Source organism: Microtus oregoni, unplaced genomic scaffold (genome assembly GCF_018167655.1).
Source record: "Microtus oregoni isolate MIOR12 unplaced genomic scaffold, Mior012 000043F_ref0000047, whole genome shotgun sequence".
Classification (NCBI taxonomy): domain Eukaryota; kingdom Metazoa; phylum Chordata; class Mammalia; order Rodentia; family Cricetidae; genus Microtus; species Microtus oregoni.
The window spans coordinates 20,042,357-20,059,933 of record NW_024543210.1 but is presented as its reverse complement, the minus strand read 5'-3'; positions in this window follow the sequence as shown (position 1 = coordinate 20,059,933).

Genomic DNA, 17,577 nt, shown 5'->3' with positions numbered 1-17,577 from the left:
TTTTCTGCTTCTGTTTTCCTTCCTGTTCCATAGACAGCCCCAGTCTGAACCTGAGTGATTTAGTATATAAGGTTAGGGTGAGTACTAGACCAGACAGTTCAAAGGAGGCTAGGAGTTGTCACCATTTAAAGACCAGCTGATTCATGCACTTGTTTGTTTGTGGCTGGGTCATCTAAATGTGGCAGTGCCATGTGTCCCACAGTGTCATACAGTGGAATGTCTGGGTTCCAAAAGCACCATTGTCAGAGCCAGGGAGACTTGCTTTTGTTTCTGGCCTTGGGAATGATAAAGAGATCTTCCTATAGTCTGTGATCTCTCCAGGAATACACAGATGTCTGTCAAGATCAGAAGGAAAGAAAGTAGAGTCTACCTCTTCCCAATAATAGCAAAGTCCTGGGAAAGGGAGTGAGAGCAGAGTTATTTGTGTAGCAGTTTTCAGAAAATACAATCTGAAAGATTCAGGTTACATCAGACTTCTATTTGATTAGAACTAATATTGAGGGATTCTATGTTCCCGAGTTTTTCCTTAGGGTCCTAATTTGACTTTTATTATTTAGTCTTCAGTTTTTATAGGTTAAGAAGTGGAGGCAGGAGAATTCAAGTACCTGGTACAATCCCTCATTGCAGGAATCTGCACAGTAGGGAAGTAGATGCACCTAGTTGCAAAGCCCGAGCTGCTTTGGGTTCCCACACAAATAAGACTCTTGCTTTCTCTCACTTCTTATAGATAGAATTCAGAGATGTTAGATGGATCTAAGAAAGAGGAGAATCACCAAGAATATAACAGCTAAAGTGAGTTTGTATCTAGAGTTTGTCTCTGTATGAGAGTAATTGGTTATCATTCATTCGTTTTTCCCTTTGTACTAGAGAAAATAAACCAAGATGTTGGTCTGGCCTTGATATAACATGGAAATATTGGAGAGAGTGGAGAAATTTGTATTTCTGACTTATAGCTGTGGGCTGCAGGGTTATGTAATCACAAAATTATATATGAAAAAGATTTCAAGGGTTAATAGCAAATCAACAGAGAAAGTTAAAGAGTTACATATGAGGACTTGAAAGAGTAGACCAAAGCTGACCAGAGAGCTCACTAAACAAAACAAAACAAAACAAAAACAAAAACAAAACAAAACAAAACAAAACCCCTGGAGCTGTTGTATAAGGTGTACTGCTATGTGCAAGACCAGGCCCCTGGAAGGAAACAAAGGCCCTGGAATGTGCTTATTGTGCTTGGATTAAGCTTAGCTAGTCAACTCATGGACTCAAAATTGGTATTTTAAAGAGAGAACTTTATGCAGGCCTCCATGCACACAAGGTAACCTGCTTCCAATGTTGATTCAGGAAAATTACCAAATAAACCAGAATAATATACTACACACACGTAGTAACCATGCACAAACACATGTGTGCACACAAGACACATACACACACACAAAACGACTGACTTGAAACAACAGTATTTTCACATATTTGTGATTGGATTAAACCAATAGCATTAATGACATTGTGTTAGTATAAGGTAGTCTTATGAAAATTGTCTCCTCTTGGGCTCTCACCTTTCTCGTATATATTATCTGTAGAATATTTATTATATACCAATTTATTTGTGACAAGGTCTTGGCTATTAAAGGACCATTTTGAGCCCAAATGACAAAAGGTTTTTTTCTGTTTATATCGACATTCTTTGGTCAAGGACAATTTGTGAGAATTTGTGTGTCTTAACTGATTTTCTCCCGACCCCATGTGCTTCCAACAACCACAGTTGCTTCCAAGCTCAACATCTGGAGCCACATTTGGTTTCATTGTTGGAAAGTAAATTAGCATCCCTGTATACAAACAAGGACTGACCTTGTACTGAACAGCAGTGACCGTGTCTTCAGCTGACAGGCTTGCCTTCCTTGGCGGTGGGGAGGGAGTTGACATGCTTCTGTTTCTGGCATTGGTGTACATCTCTCAGATGTCTACTCTCTGTAAGCTGAACTTTTGCCCTAGGACATGGAGTAAAAGATGACACTAATTGGAAGTTGGCATCCTGGAAAACGCCATTGGAGTTACCTGCTGCAGGAAGATAACCCTTATCTTGTGCCAGCAATGAACCATGGGCTCCACGGACCTGGCTGAATCTGTTCACACCTGTTCTAACATGGATGCCAAGAAATGAGGGGTCATGAGGAAATTAGATGCACCAAGCCCTTGGGAAGACATACAGCCCTTTGAAGGTCCATTGGAATTATAATAGATTGGACAAGAAATAGATGAACTGTGTGTATGTACTTGGCTATGGACAGGAGCATTGAGAACTCTAAGTCAAGCACCAATTTGAATGTGAAATGAAAAAAAAACTTTTTGAAGCCATAAGTGGGAAACATTGCAAAAGTAATAGAGGATCATAGTAGTCGATGCATTTTTATAATGCGCCACAGATATTTATTTAAAAAAAACGAGGTTTGATATCCAAAGATGGAGCTAGAAATATGCGATTGTGTATTGTGTGTGCATGGTTGCTTTAGCATAAAAGAAAAGATTTATACATATTTTTATAGTCTTTATTTCATGGGTTTGAACAGATTGTTAGTCAAATCATGTCCTTAGAAGCATAAATTCTATGCACATATGAAAGAGAAGACACTACAATTAACATACAAGAGTATGTTAATCCTGTCAAAGGCAAGAAACATAAAATGATTGCACTTTGTGATTACATTTTTCTTATTTCATTTCCTGACCTCTCTTTCAAAATTGTCTCTCCATCCTTTTAATTTTATAGGATCACATAAGATACAATGTGAAGGAAAGTTATAGATCAGTCATGTACATGGTAGAAATTATGAATTCCCCCACTGTGTTGTATTAATTCTCTATTCTATCCATTAGACACATGTTTATTAGACACCAATTTGATGTCCGACACCGTGCTAAGCACTCTGGACACAGAATATTTACCCGACTATGAGCTTTTTCTCAGATAACAGCCTCGGTGGTTCAGCCAAGCATATTGCTTCTGATCTTTCCATTCCACTATTTTACATTCCCCCAATTTTTTCTTTCCATTGAAGTTTGATATATCTTTTGAAAATGGCAACTCTGTGGTGCTGCTTCTATGAATTCTGCTCACTGGTGACTGTCAATTGCTCTTAGCGTTCAGGACTATCTTACTGCCAGAGCATCTTCCTCAATTGGGTCTCTGTCTTAGTTTTTTGGACATTTGCTGGAATTTGGGCTCAACAATTTGGCTAGGCTAAATGACCAGCAGGCTCCAGAGAGCCTCCTGTTTCTATCTTCCCAGTGTTGTGATTACTCCCTGCATGTACCACCATTGCTGGGTTTTGACAAGGGTGCCAGAGAGCCTAGCTCATGTACCCTAGCTTTAATGACAAGTACTATACAGACAGAACCATCTCCCCATCCCTATTAGCACTTACCTTTAAAGCAGTTCTTGGAAGTTTATATTATTGCTTATATCATGTGCATTTTCAGCTACACTTATGTTGATTTTTCCTCTGGGTCTTTTATGAGGGGCAGAACTAAGATTTAAAACTTGAACTTTAAGGCTTACAGGTTGTTTGCTCTCTTATAATAGTATAATATAATACATACCTCTCTTATCCAATTTGACTTCAAACATTTTTTTTAAGATAAGTAATAATATTTTTAATAACACGTTGTGAGAATTTCTTAGACTGTAGTGGGGTCATGGTCATTTCTCCTCATCCTAGCTCCTTCCAGATCCACCCCTACCCCTCACGCATTGCATCTCCACTCATGCTGCCTTCCTCTTCTTCCTCCTCCTCCTCCTTCCTCTTATTCCTTCTCCCATTGCAAGTCCAATGTGCTGCTGATATATTCATGATGTAGGGCCATCCACTGGAGCATGGTCAACTTACTAGGAGCTAAACCCTAAAGAAAACTGACATTCCTAATCCCGAAAGCCATCAGGTGCATACAGCTCCTCATTTAGCGGTGGGACTTTGTGAGGGTGCTGCTGCCATACCCTTACTAGAGTGTGACTGGCTTGATCTTGTGCAGGCAACAAGCTTGTCTGAGTTCATGATACAAGGACACTGTTTCAGTCTGGTCTTCTATCCTCTGGGTGTTTTTTTTTTAAATCATATTTCATTTCCCTTTTCTGTCATGAACACTGATTCTTGGTTGGAAATGATATAACTATCTGATATGTGACTGAACACGCCACTGATGTTTAACTACGGTTATAACATTAGAGTATAGTAATGTGTATATGTGGTTTTCTTTAGACACATTTTGTAAGTATTCTGGGCAAATGAACTTGCATGACTTTGTACCCACCCTTAAATTGTTTATATAACTGAAGGGTAGACACTTAAAAAATAATTTTAAGGCAGGTAAAATGGCTCAGCAAATAAAACCACTTGCTGACAAGCCTGGCAGCTGGAGTTCAGTCCTGGCACTCAGGAGGTGGAGGGAGAGAACTGGCCTCTACAAGTTGTCCTCCAAATGCCACACATATACCATGGCACTTGCATGCAGGAACACAGTAACTAAAGGTAACACAATGTTGAGACATTGAGATAATAGGACAATTCAACCTTTAATTCCTGCTTTGGCCTCTTAAGTAGCTGCAATTACAAGCAAGCACTAGGATATTGAGCTCGAAAGGATAGTTTTGTGTGTTGTGATAAGTGCATTTCAGTGGGTAGACCCGTGCTCTCAGGAAAGCAAAAAGGAGGAACATGTCAGATTTCAAGAGCCTGGCTTCTGAGGAGCAGTGATTCCTGAATGGAATACAGACACACTCTTATTAGATGCACTTCCAGTAGATTTGAAGTTAGGGATATGTCAGGTAGTAGGTGCTCTTCAAGATAAACAAGCACAAATTTCCGTTACACCTTTGAAAACTATCAGAGAAGCTGTGAAACTGCTGGTCATGTTTCTTTACTAATACTTTCCTGTTGTCAAATTGTTAGGAAATGGAAGCATGTGTAGCAGTTTGAATGAGAATGGCCCCCATAGGTGTTGTGGGAATTCTATCTGATAAGCCAATGGTATTGAGGAGGCTGGGTCCAATAGGCATAGTCTTCTCTGGGGTTGCATGACCAGATAAATCAAGAAGGAAGAAGTGCACAATCTCTTGGAAGGTGGAAAGATTGGTAGTGACCACTCATGGCTTGGTTGAAGTCCCCCCATTCCTTTTGGGAATGAGGAGGTGTCAGCAACAGTAGCAGCAGCAATATAGCAGCTTCATTCTGTTTCGAGTGTAGTGCACCGATCTGCCTTTTATTGAATTATAACATGACTACATTGGTGTACTCTATTATATAGGCTTCATGGTTGAATGCTTTGTTCCTAGGTAGTGGACTTCTGGACCTCATTCTTCTCATTTTTACGAAGAGGGGTTGAAGACTGAAACGGTATTTGTAGTTCTTGTCATTTCTGATCCTCAGGTTTTGCCAATTGTTTACTCAGAGAACAGCAACCTGCTTGTATATGGGAATGGTCATACTCTGCGTGAGAAACATAGGGCTTACAGCTGTGAGTTTTGCTCTGAGGGCCTGTGGCCTGAGTTCAAATGAGCCCCTAAACCAATTGTCCTGAGACCGAGGGCTGCTGTCCTTGGTGCTGATGGGCATTTTTGACGGGAGAGGAGAAGGGCAAGACGGGTTTGCAGGTGGAAAGGGAAGTTTAGAGCTTGGGGGTGGGGTGAGATGAGGTGGGGGTAAGGGGAGATGGGGAGAGAGGGGGGAGAGGGGGAGAATGGGGGGGAGCTTGGGAAAGGGGGAGGATTGGGATGAAGGAAGGTTGGATGGGGGAGCACGGAAGCACGGTTCTTAGATAAGGGAGCCACCTTAGGGTTGGCAAGAGACTTGAACCTAGAGTGGCTCCCAGATACCCAAGCCGAGGTCCCCAGTTAGTTCCTTGGGCAGCTGAGGATGGGGAACCTGAAATGACTCTATCCTAGAGCAATAATGACGAATATCTTGCATATCATCATAGAACCTTCATCTGGTGATGGATGGAGACAGAGACAGAGACCCACACTGGAGCACTGGACTGAGCTCCCAAGGTCCCGATGAGGAGCAGAAGGAGGGAGAACATGAGCAAAGAAGTCGGGACCACGAGGGGAGCACCCACCCACTGAGACAGTGGAGCTGATCTATTGGGAGCTCACCAAGGCCAGCTGGACTGTGACTGAAAAAGCATGGGATAAAACTGGACTCTCTGAGCATGGCCAACAATGAGGGCTGATGAGAACCCAAGGACAATGGCACGGGGTTTTGAACCTACGTAATGTGCTGGCTTTGTGGGAGCCTAGCCAGTTTGGATGTTCACCTTCCTAGAAATGCACGGAGGGGGGAGGACCTAGGACTTACCACAGGGCAGGGAAATCTGACTGCTCTTTGGGCTGGAGAGGGAGGGGGAGAGGAGTGGGGGAAGGGGGAGAAGGGTGGGAGGAGGGGGAGGGAAATGGGAGGCTGGGAGGAGGAGGAAATTTGTTTTTTTTTCCCTCTTTTCTCAATAAAAAAAAAAGTTAAAAAAAAAGAAAGGGAAGTTTAATTAGACTTTGTGTATTATCTATGATGCAGAAAAACAATGTTCCTTTTTAGCCATTTACCAGTAACATCAATTTAACTATGCTGAATCTACACAGATGTTTAGAATATCCTTCTGGGATTTTTCATTATTAATGCCAAATTTATTATTATTTAATAATAGTCATGGAGCTTTCTTCCTAGTTTGCACTTTTTGTGTTTATCATGATAGCCTTTGGATGGGTATCATGTAAGGGAATTTATACTTTAAAATTGCAGGAGATTAAAAAAAGGACAAAATAAGCCACCTTTCACTGTTCCTTTGAGCTCTGCTTTTCGTAAACACAGAGCACATCAGTTTACTGTCTTTGAATTTAAATGTAAACCAGACTTCAATTACTCTATTTATGTAAATTAAATATTTTCCACATCTCTCCTTTGCTGTCTTTCCATAGTTTGTTTTTCATATTGATCAATTATTTTTGTTTTTGTTTTTTTTTTTTTGTTTGATGAGTGTATGAGCTGGTTTTGTGTGTCAACTTGACATAAGCTAGAGTCATCAGAGAGGAAGAAGCCTCAGTTAAGGATCCAGTTGTAAGGCATTTTCTCAATTAGTAATCAGTTGGGGAGGGCCAAGTCCATTGTGGTTGGTGTCATCATTGGACTGGTGGTCTTGGTTCTCTAAGACGGTAGACTGAGCAAGCCATGTGGAGCAAGTCAGTATGCAGCATCCCTGCATCAGTTCCTGCCTCCAGGTTCCTGCCCTGTTTAAGTTTCTGTCCTGACTTCCTTCAATGATGAACAGTGATATGGAAGTGTAAGCTGAATAAACTCTTTTTTTTCCCCAACTTGCTTTTTGGTAATATTTTTTTCCCTCAGCAATAGAAACTGTAAGATAATGTGGAAGAATATTGAGTCACTAGCTTCCTACTGCTTTTTCTCATTCATACAAAGTTTCATGAAGTTTTTTTCCCCATTACTTTATTTTTTAAAATATAGGCCAATAAATTTCATACCAGGCACTACATTTTCCTTTTAGCCTTCTATATGCAGTTCACAGCTTTTGTTGTTGTTGTTTCAAGTTCTTTTTTCACTTATTTTAGAAAGATTCCCCACTCTTTATTCCCCCTGTGAGGAAAAGGGGCTAATCCAGACTCTTCCATGCAGAGCATTGCTGGCAATATCTCCATGCTAGAGAAAGGAAAGCTGGGAGCTTTGATGTGGAATTAGGACAAAGAATAGATGCCTTGGACTTCTAAACTTACTGAAAAGGCACAGTAAAAGTTTGAAGTCTTTAGAAGTTAGTACTTACTTCCTTATCTTCTGTTAATTAAACCTACATTTACCAAAGCACAAAATCTCGATGTTTTCTTTTTCTTTTTGATGTTCTAATCATATTTTTTGTGTGATTTTTTTCAACATAATTGTCCAATATTTCAGTTTCAACTGAGGCTGAAAATAGCTTCTGTGAACTGGACCCTTACAAGTGATGTATAACATTTCATTATGTCTTTGAGGTCAAAGCAATTGACATATGACTTTTGGAAAATGGTTATTTCCCATATGGGGCTATTGTAATTTAAGTTTTTATGCTTGATGGAATTTTATTAAATATTTTATTGGCATTCATTTATTTTCAAAACATAGTGCCTCAATCTAGCAAATAACCATCTTGGTAGGTATTTCTGCCCTTAGGCTTTATTATACATTCATTTATTCACACCAAAATTATTCAGAACAATTATTGATAGAATACCTAGGTATTAACAGGCAGCGTATTAAGTCCTGGACAGGTATTTCCTATTTCAAGTTTTCACATTTCAGTTTCAAATAGTACTGGAACTGGAAGAATAACAGTAGAACGCAAAACAGCACAGATGCAAAATGCCCATGGGAACTCGAGAAAGGGTAACAGCTTATCTGTTGGAGTCCAGAGACGAAAATTGTCACACAAGAGTTTACAAAATAGTAGCTGGCAGGAAGACCTTGGTGAACTGTCTTCATCGGACTTGTAGCTGAACAATGATTAGTGGAAATGATTATATCGGATATAGTAGGATGTGCTTTGGAATCCTGGAACAAATTGTGACCAATTCTAGTTCAGCTGCTTACTAAACAGTCTTCCTTCTGAGATTTGATTGTCTTATCTAACACACAATTCTCAAGGAACTAAATGGAATGCACGGTAATGATGGTGATATCTGCCTTCTGTAACACAGTTTAGATAAAATGGAGGTTGCATATTTTCTTTTAGTTTCTCTCCATAGAATCTGAACGAAACAATGAGAGTATAATGACTTGGAATACTGATCATGCTTGCTTCCCCCAAGCCCTAGTTTCTACCACTTACAAGAGTACTTCTAATGTTAACTGCAATCCTAATGGATACTTATTATTTATATTAGTTCTCATTTATACAATTTATTATTTATATTATTTCTCATTTATACAAGACACAATTAATTTTGCGTAAGTCAAATAGTTTATTAAAGGATATGATTATGAAAGAAAAAATGAGAATGTGGCCTTAGATCTACATCACACTAGCCCAGATCTTAGCTCACTACTGTCTGCTGTTTGCTGTCTTGTTTTATTTTAATTGACTAGAGTAGGTATTTATCATGCCAGTGGTGCTCTAAAGGAGAATGGCTTCCAAAGGGAAAGGCACTATTAGGAGGTGTGGCCTTTTCTGTGTAGATATGACCTTGTTGGAGGAATTAAGCCCCTGTGGGAGTTGGATTTGAGGTCGCCTGTGCACAAGATAGTGCTCAGCGTCTCAGATCACTTCTTGTTGCCTTTAGATCAAGATCTAAACAGCAACATGTCTGCTTGCCCTCTTCTATTTTCATCATAGTGATAATGAGCTAAACCTCTGAAAATGTAAGCCACTCCAGTGAAATGTTTTCTCTTTAAAAGAGTTGTGGTCATGGTGTCTATTCACAGCACTAGAAACCCTACGTAAGACAGAAGTTGGTACTAGGGACTGGGGGTATTGCTGTGATAGGCCTGACCATGCTTTTGTTTGACGGGATATGGACCTTGGGACTATGTGTTAGAAAAGTAGTTGAATGCTTTAGGTGCAGTTTAATAGGCCATGCTGGTAGGAACATGGGAGACAGTGGTGCTGAGGTTGATTTAAACTGTGGGTGCCTGGATCAAGAGGCTTTTGAAGAGCAGAATGTTAGTATGTGGCCGAGAGATCAGTCTTGTGATAGTTTGGTGAAGAAAGTGGTTGCTTTTTGCCCTTGTCTGAAAAGTATGCCCGAGGGTAAAGCGGAGAGATTTTGATTAATTCTTGGAAGAAGAAATCTTAAAACAGCCTATTATAGATTCTGCCTGTGGTAATTAGTATTAATGAAGATTTATAATGAAAAGGAACAAGGAAAAATGCAAAATATAAAATTTGAGGAAAAGAGGAGCACCAGGAAGTGCAGTGGGGCTAAGTCCTGTGTTCAAGGTTATAATCAGATTAAGAAACAGAGTAAAGGCAGTGATGACTGCCCAAGTTTCCAACCTGTAAAAAGGAATAATAATAAAAAAAAGCTTAGAGTTAGGTGTGGTGGTGCATGCCTTTAGTACCAGAACTCGAACCTGAACTACAGAGCAGGTTCCTGGACATCCAGTCTTAGGCAGTGAAGGGAATTTATGGAAAACAGAAAGCTGGTGAAGTTGTAATTGAACTAGTGGGTTATGCACCAGCCCCTGCAAGAAGCAGAATTTAGTAGCTTCAACAGTGTGGTTTTGGCTTTAGAGTCAAGGATAAAAGAAAGGCATTATGGAACCTTTCTCTGTAACAGGCTCAGGTGAAACTGAAGTAATGGAGATACTCCAAAGCACAAATGTTTATTTCTCTCTCACATGGAAGTCTCTAATGGGTAGATCACATCAACGTCGCTATTTTCAGTGTACAGTTTGAAGAAAAAAGAGTAAGAGTTTCATTTGTAACAAGCTATGCTGAACTTGTCCTCTCTCCCTTCCACCCATTTCCATTCCCAAAGACTTAGGTCACCACCCATAACTTCTTGCAATATCCGAAGGGAAATTTATGGTATATTTTGATAGCTACTTGCTCAGGAAAGAGAGCCGAGCAGATAGGGGATCACCTGGGATTTCCATTACACAGCTCAATGGATATTTATTGAATGAGTAAATGAAGAGAACCAAAGCCTATATGTAAACACTCCAGTGAGATTAAGACAAAGATGTCAGCTTTATCCCCTAGCTTAGAAATTCATGTCAGTGTGCCAACGTGTCTTGGCAGCTAATTCTTGCCAAAATACATCTTTAGTCAGAGCTACCTATTGTAAGTATCTCTTCAATGCAGTGTTTCCCTTTAATCTATGACTGTCAACTTTTCTCCTGAGTGTTGGCATGGGATCGAAGTCACAGAAGGGTTTCTGTGAGCTCCTTGGATTATGGTGCCGTCTTAAGGAAGATGAAATGACGGGCTACACAGTACTTATCTGTATCACCTGTCAGGGGCTCTTCATTTGGAAGCAGGTGAGAGAATCCGTCTCATTACTTGTGCTTCTTTCTCAGAATTGCTTTGACTTCATGCTACTGGCAAAATGCAGTTCTCCTAAAAGAAAATGCTGGAAGTTTTCTATCTCTGAACTTTTAGACTCTATTAGATCAATATTCTAGCTGGGAACTCTATCCCAGCAACTTCCTCTTTTATGCAATGTAACACTTTCTTTGTTTCGTTAGAGTTATTTTTCACAGGCACTGTAGGGGCATGCATTGTGTGATGCCCAACTGGTGGCAGGTAATTCACCCCACGCAGGGCATGGCTATTCCTCATGGTTGCCTGAGGATACGGCAGATCCTTATTAATTTTCCTGAGTCAACAGTGGGAATTACAATGCACTTTGTGAATGTAGAAGAGGCAGAGCTTCAGATGAGGAAAATGAAGCAGTGGTATCATATTCTTCAAAATTTACCAGGGTGGGAACCTGTCTCTCTCACCGGCAAGGCTGAAAAAGTTAAAGAATAACTACTGAAACCTTCTGCCTGTACGTGCTTTCATTCCTAAGAGCTTAAGGTGATGCTATAACCTTGTGTCTCATTTATTTTCACAACATCCCCGTGGAGTCAAAGGCTAGCCTTTCTTTCACTGTCCACACTGCTCAGTCAAAATGCAATGCCCCGAGAACTCAACTGACTAGTATTCAAGGTCAAAAAAGAGAGTCAGTTTGTGAAGGCGGTGTTTGAACTTGGGTGTCCGAACTTCATCCAGAGACTGCTTTAAGGCATAGTACTTAGCAAAGAAATATAACTGGGAGAACTAACTATATAGGATGAAGGTGCAGAATGTCACAACGTGTCAAAGTTCAGCTCTCTAAATGCTCCTTAGCTCTCAGGTTTAAAAATGTGCTTTTGATGACTCAAGAGCATTTAATGCTGTGAACTGTTCTCATGCCTTTAAGCCACAGGCACAGAGATCATTATTCTGTATTTGGTTTGGAATGGTGCCCCAGAATCAGAGTGTTTCAATAGCACTAATGACTGCACATATATCAGGAAGAATAGGGGACATTGACTAGAGTACATAATGACACTCATTAAATGATGGTATAATTAGATAGTGGTTGTAACAAATTGAAAAGGATGGTAAGCAAAATCTCAATTTACACGCATGTAGGATTGGAACAGGGTCTCCTTAGTCCCCATGGTATCTGTGCATAGAAAAGTGCTTTTCTCCAGGAAGCATGGTCTAAAGTCATGGAGTGTAGATTGGTGAGCAAAACCTTGATTGGATCCAGTTTCAATTACCCATTTACTGAAACATATGCTTTTTATGGCCACCTTGGAGTAAAACAATAGTTGAGTAACACACACAGGTCAAATTAGTTTCTTACTTGGGAAGCGTTATTATTTCAGGAATTCCGTGGAGTAACTAACAGGAAAGGTTTCAGTTCCATCTGACCTCAATCACAAGACCAAACACATACTGCTTATGTTAGGCATGTTCTTGGTCCCTCTGTGCGTTACATATTGTCCCATCTGCAAACTGGAAGCTATGATAGTTTCTTTCACCTTGTTTGTAAAGATTGTGCAAAGAGTTAATACTTTAAAGCATCACGTCGGCTATACAGAAAGCACCTGGTGAATGAGCATTTTCATTACCACAATTTTCAGATGAAGAAACTGGGTGTATGGGAGATTAGAGATCAAGGCCACCTGGGTGATAAATATAGAGCCCGGGAAATTCCATTATTAAAGGGCAATTTGTCATCGGCAGAAACTAAGACCGTAACATTAATACTATATTGACTTCTAGGCAGAGTTGCAGATAAAACTTTTTAAAAGTAGACTAATTATAGATGATACATTTAATAAAATTTGTTTATTAACATGATGGGGACTTACTTTGAGTCCCTTTTGCCTTGATAAAATCATAACAACTCAGGTTATTTGGCAGAGAAGAGATTTTTAATATTGGTTCTGTTTATAAACACCATCTTGCCTTGCTTTCTCTTGAAAGCTGTGGGAATGATCCAAAACATAGGTGCACTCTGACCACTTTCAGGGAAACTTCACTTTAGAAAATGCTGCATGGCCAACATTACAATATCACAGAGAACTCAAAGTGACCCAAGTCTATGCAATCCATTCTCCATCATCCTTTTAGGCAACAAGACCTAGACAATTTTTGAGGGCACTGAAAGGAAAGATGTTTGCTTTTTTCAAACCTTTCAGCCTTTGTAGCAGGCACTATATATTGGGCATGACCCAGAAAGGCTTTCCTTTATTATTTCAGGTAGATTATCTGCTTTGTCCTTCCACGCTTGCTCTTTTGCTGGCTCTAACTTTGATTCACTCTGTGCTTCAACTACATCCCAAAGGGCGTGTTGATTTTTTAATATACTATTGGCCAGAGAATATCATGTGTACTTCTTCTTTAGAGGGAAGAAGATTTTAGTTTCTTGGGTCATCCCATTGCTTTTGAAATCTTGCCAGAAACATCTTTAACCTTAAAGTTCTCCTGTCTGTATCCACTCATCCCTCTAATTCCTATTTATCACCATACTAGTCCCTTCTGTTTGAAACACTTAATACATATAATCACCTCATGAGAGTCACTCAGAATAAAAATACATGAATATTAGACACTGGACATAGTTAAAAGTGTGTCTGTGTGTGTGTGCTGAGTAAATGAGCCAATGAATAAATTATGGATTTTTTTCCTTAGTAGTTCTTGAATAGAGAAGATTCAGCATTATATAGTTGCATGATATAGGATATAGGAAATAAAATAACTGAAAAAATATATACTTATATACACATAGTTTATTACAGTATGTCTGCAATTAAATGCCTTTTTCAGGCAAAATGGTGAGCCTTAGAACTTGATAACTTTCAAATTTGTAAGTACTGGAAGGAACTGAGTTCACAGCTTAATTGAAATTTTGTAGCTTCAATTGTCAGAGCTCAATGTTATTTGGAGAAGAAATTAGATGTCTCCATGGTAACAAGTCTCTATTAATGGGATGACGTCACAGAGCTGTCCTTCTTTGAAGACACCTGGGCTTTCAGGTAGAGATGGAAATACTGTTGGCGGCAAATTATACATGCACATTCTGTGTAATTATGTGCACATGTATAGATATGCTTAATTTAACCACGTGTCTCATTTAGTACCATTTATCATTAGACTTTTTAAATGACTCAATTCTCAAGCAGGGGTATAACTCAAGGTGTTTAGAGACGCACTCATCCAAATCTTGAAATAAATACCTACCATTAGAGACATGGTAGAGAAAAAAGAAACAGTCCTTCGTTTTCATAGTGATTGTTCAATGCAACAACAGGAATGTAATGTTGACCTTAACAAGAGCTCTGAAAGAGATGTGAAAGTTGTCTCTCCACAGCAGTGTCAAGCACTACACATGGACTGTCTAGAACCCAGGTCAGGCATTGCTAGCAGAACTGAATGAAAGGATTGTACAGACACTTTCACCTGGGTCTCCCATGTGTTTCTTATCATCCCCATACTACTCATAATATTCAAGTCATTATTCATTTTATAGATGCACTTAATTACTGTACACAGTGTCTGAAAAAAAAAAGAGATTGTTTGAAACAAACAAAACCAGAATGGTGCCTGTGTTTGAAAAGTGGGTTCCTCAATCAATAGCGATTGCTTTTCTATCAGAGACGATGATTTCATAACTCCAGTTTCATGTTACACATTGCAGGAAAGAGGCCAAGCAGGCTGGATTAGTCCTGCAAGTGCACAGAAATATGATAGGGTAAAAGGTTAGCTATGAGTTTGGTAAACTCATAAAGAATATCAACTTGTCAGAAGAAAATGCAAACAATTTGCATACACAGCTCATGTTGCAGAATTATGTGTATCCAAAGGCCTTTGCTAGCTACAGAGCTTCTAGGAGAAGAAATATTTGCCAAGGTGACTTTTCTCTCCTCAATGCCTTTAAAAGTTCTTGCTGTAGCCTTTGCCTTCTTCCCAGCACTGATGGTTCCTTGGACTTTCTAAATCTACAAAATTAGGTGTTTTGTCTTTGTTTATGATATTGACCTGGACAGAATTCTTCCAAATTAGAAGTCTCCTATGCCATATTCATAAATAGTGTCTACGTAGAAACTCTTCATTGACATTTGTATGTTGGTGGGGAAAAATAAATTCATTATATTTCTTCCATTTCAAGTAATTCCAGAGCATTGGTCTCCATGAGCATTTTACTGAGGGCAAGGCAAGCAGAGTAACTGAGGATCAAAAATAACTTTCCTCTTATCCTTTGAATTCCTTGCAATGGTAACTATATATTTTTTCTATTTCTTTAGTGGAAAAATATCACATAGGAAGCTAATGCTGAAAGGAAACATAGAAATCCTCCTTAATACTTCCATTTTCTAAGGTTAAAAAAAGAACTAAAGCAAAAAAAAAAGAAAGAAAAGAAAGAAACTCACCACTCCACTGCTGGGGTATTATTTGCCTGGGGTGATATAAACAAATATCCCTTTCTAATAGGAGTCTAGCAGCAGAAAATAGAATTTTACGTCAATCCATCCTGGAGAACCAGTGAGTTTATTGGGGTTACTCACATAGAGTGGCTGAGGGCTTATTTATAGGAGCATGCATCATCAGAAAGTATCATCCTGGCCTAGATAGTGACTTCCTCCAAGCTGCGCAGATGGAGTCTCCTCTTCACTTCGCTTCTCCTGGTCTATGAACTCAAACACCTTCCAAGAACAAAAGACCTTCTTCAATCAGGGAAGAATCACATAAGCTAACCGGGCGGTGCAGAAGGGAATGATTCTACTTCTGTGAAGAGATATCAACAGTCACCAGGCCTAATGCTAAGGATCTTTTGCAAGTAGTTATGACTGCTCTCATGAAGATATTACCTATTTTGCTCAAACCCATTTTCTTGTTGTTGAAGAAAAATAGCAATAGCCAGAATTTTTAGAAATCACTTCATTTTATTGGCTGACATGAGGGAATATACACATATAAAGCATACAATATAATGTTCATGTGCCTGTAGCATATTAAGCATATATTTGTACATACTACCAATGTATTAAATGTATTGTTAAATATATATGTAATTATAGCTTAGGTTATAATTGCATCCATTCCCCTTCATACCCCTCAAATAATCTGGAAACCAGTAGCTTGACCATTAAACAAAACTGTTAGAGACTCAAAATCTGAGGCCCTATCCTGCCCTACTGAATCAATATTCATCCAAATAGCATCTGTAGACAATTTGTATGATCAATATTTGGTAAGTCCTATCCTAACTATTTCTCTGTTTTCGGTATTGTTAAGTATAGTTACTCAGAGACCAAAGGTACTTCCAAAACACTGATCATGTGTGCTAATTTCTCAATTCCTTTTTCTCTTTCCTTCACCAAACTTTACAGATATTTTTTGTCACTATGAAATTAAAAAAAATATTACAACATATCATTTATAATCCACTCCTGTCTTTTAGTAGAAAGGGTTACTTCAGAATCTTCCCATCCAGGCAACAATTGTAAGCATGTAGAATGTCTTTATTCTGCTCTCAATAATGTGATCAACATTTTTGATAACTGTGATAGTTAATATCAGTAGTTAATTTGACAGAACATAGAATGACCTAAGAGTTAAGCACCTGGCCATGCTTGCAAGGGATTGTTTGATTAGGTTAGCTGTCGGCTACGCCTATGATATACCAATTAGATTAGTTATGTTGGTAGGAAGACCAGTACTAAAAGTGTGTGGCCCCATTCACATGGCAGAGTTCTTGGGTTACATGAGAAAGGAGAAAGCAAGCGGAGCACATACATTCATCTTTCTCTGCTTTACTACTGGAGATGTGTTATGGCGAACTGCTTCAAGCTCCCGTTTCTAGGACCTCCTTGTCATGATAGACTGTATGCTTTTACTGTGAGTCTAAATAAACCTATTCTCCTGGTAGGTACTTGAATCAAAGCATTTTCTCAAAGTAACAGTGAAAGTAGCTAAAGCACTCATTAAAAGTCTCACCCCCCCCCAAAAAAAGTGAGGGCCATTGCTACTAAAGTATGGCCACTGATGTAATCAACCCGATGTTCTCAAGCCTCTGGAACTGGCTTATGGGTAGAGTGTGTAGACATTTGGAACTTGGGGGTAGAAGAGCTTTTGAATACTGTAATCAGAGCTTAACAGGTCACTCTGGTGGGAGCCTGGATGACGAAAGTGCTGAGAGGAATATGGATAGTACAAGTTCAGATCTTGAGGTTCCAGAAGGTAGTAAGGACTCCATCAGGAACTGGGATAAGGCCCATTGTTGTGATGTTCTGGCAAATAATCTGGCTGCATTATGACTGTCACGAGAATTTGAGTAAGGTTAAATCAAATGTATGGTAGAGTCACAATCCTTACAAGGAGGTCTTGGGAGACAGGCTAATGTGTGAAGCTATGAAGACAAAGTCTATTTAAATGGAGACCTCAGCATATCGGAGATGTGAGGACCATGGATGTCTGCTGAAGAATAAAGTGGTGCAAAAGAGAGAGGGGTTAGAGAGAGGGAAGGGAGGTGTACAGGAGAGATAGACTAGTGATAGATAGATAGATAGA